Here is a 2,216-nt window from a genome sequence, read left to right on the forward strand (position 1 = left end):
ACCACCTCTGGCTGTACTGTTCCCATTTTACAGATGCCCAGAAAGATTCCGTGACCCATCTAAGGTCAGGGGGCTGAAGGATCAGATCTCACCTCCTGTGCCATTTTCTTCATCCTCTGCTGCCACCGGGCCCTCTCTCCTTTTAGATGTTGAACATATTCATCCCTCTCTAGATGCGCTTGTCTTAGTGACTCCTTCAACTGCAAGAATGGGCACAGAAGTTAGGAAGGGCTGTCACCGGTCCTCACCTGCTCCTGGCCACCTGGGGTCATCTTCCTTCCCTCCCTCCCTCTGCAAAACCTCACCTGGGTCATCTGTGCTTTCAGAAGTGCCTGCTCCCGTGTAGACCACTCTAACTTCCACTCCATACGTGCTTTCCTGTGGCTCGAGGACTGGATGGTGAAGAGTGAGAAGTTTCAATCTGGGGAGCCTGGGCCATTCCACACAGTGCCCCTTAAAAGGGCTAGAGCTAGGCTCTATATACAACTCGGTCAGTAAACATCAAGGCATTTCCAAGCCCATGGTCTGGGTTTTAGAAGAACTCAGTAAAGTTGGGACAGGGAATGAGATGGAATTTACAGCTGCCTAACAGAGGCCCAGAGAGATCAGATAATATTGCTCTTGTTATTACTGTTATTACTAGCACTGTCTGAACGTTTATGGAGTGTTTCACCAGGCACCATGCTAGCAATCCCCTTTACTCCTCACAACCACCATAGGAGACAGTTACTATGACGACCTCTATTGTGTCGATGAAAAACCATGGAGTATTTGAGGTTAAATGCTTGCCTAACATAACTTAGGCAGAGCTGGGATTTGAACACCCAGGTCTATCTGATTTTCTTTTTTTTTTTTTTTTTTTTTGAGACTGAGTCTGGCTCTGTCGCCCAGGCTGGAGTGCGGTGGCCGGATCTCAGCTCACTGCAAGCTCCGCCTCCCGGGTTCACGCCATTCTCCTGCCTCAGCCTCCCGAGTAGCTGGGACCACAGGCGCCCGCCACTTCGCCCGGCTAGTTTTTGTATTTTTTTAGTAGAGACGGGGTTTCACCGTGTTAGCCAGGATGGTCTCGATCTCCTGACCTCGTGATCCGCCCGTCTCGGCCTCCCAAAGTGCTGGGATTACAGGCTTGAGCCACCGCGCCCGGCCTATCTGATTTTCTAAGCCCATTTTCTTGCTGGGGTTGAAAGCACAGATAGGAAGGGGAAAAATAATCTTTTGTTCAGTTTTTGAAACAATGAGACCTTTGCATCGTCCAAAACTCAGAAGGTACAGAAGGGAAGTATCTCCCAGCCACCTTGTTGTTCTCTCCCGAGTTTTTTTGAACTGTTGCAGACATGTTTTATGTATACTATCATAATATGTGCACACACACGCACACACACGTTTCCTCTCTACAGAAATGGTATCATACTAAAGGTACTCTTCTGTACCTTCACAGAACAAGTACCCAATACCCTACCTAGGACTTGGCCAAGACCACAGCCAGGTAAGGGCAGGGCAGGCACTTGGCCTCCAAGCTCTGCATCCAGTGCTCACTCCCCACTGCGCCCCCCAACCCACCCACAGCAGCTGACTCGGCCCCAGGCTGCCTCTAACAACCACACACAAAAACAGCAAGACAAGGCCATGCTGCCTCCTGGGCAGGCCACTCCATCCTGCAGAAGGGACCCTTAGGCTCACTCCTCCATCTGCGAAGCCGGGCTCCCAGGGGACAGGGAAGGTGGTTGGACTCACCGGGTTTGTCTTCTTCTTCTGTGTGGCGGTGACAGCACAGAGAACCTGCTCTAACTCTCCTTTACGCTGCAATGAACATTGCAGGCGGTCGGCCAGATCCTTGGACTCCTCTGTAATGAGAGAGTTGAGATGGGGCCCAAACGACTCCCCCTAAAGACCTGTCAAGGTGCCAGGCTGAAGGATGACAGGGTGCCCAGATTCCCACCTTCAAAGTATCTGAGCGAGCGTTTTGTGCGATACAGGTCCGTACTTAGTTTCCCTTTCTGTATGTTCAGTCTCTGGATTTGAACCTTTGGGAGAAAAGCCAAGCAAGTGCTGAAAGAGAAGGAAAGAAACATTCCCCGGAGGACAGGAGAAAACTTCACACCCTCCACTCACCTCTAGCTCCCTTTCAGTTTTCTGTTTCTCATTGTTTGCCTTCTTTTCCTATAGGAAGAGGAAGACAGCTCTTACCAGGGGGAGGCAGAGATGGCACAGCAAGA

At 50.7% G+C, this 2,216-nt stretch overlaps 1 pseudogene; it reads right to left on the reverse strand.

Annotated features, from left to right (window-relative positions):
* Window positions 1–92: 92 nt before the first annotated feature.
* On the reverse strand, window positions 93–2,212 carry LOC112618000 (annotated as a pseudogene).
* Between the last annotated feature and the right edge of the window lie 4 nt (window positions 2,213–2,216).

The sequence above is a fragment of the Theropithecus gelada genome, unplaced genomic scaffold, assembly GCF_003255815.1.
Source record: "Theropithecus gelada isolate Dixy unplaced genomic scaffold, Tgel_1.0 HiC_scaffold_7635, whole genome shotgun sequence".
NCBI classification, from domain to species: domain Eukaryota; kingdom Metazoa; phylum Chordata; class Mammalia; order Primates; family Cercopithecidae; genus Theropithecus; species Theropithecus gelada.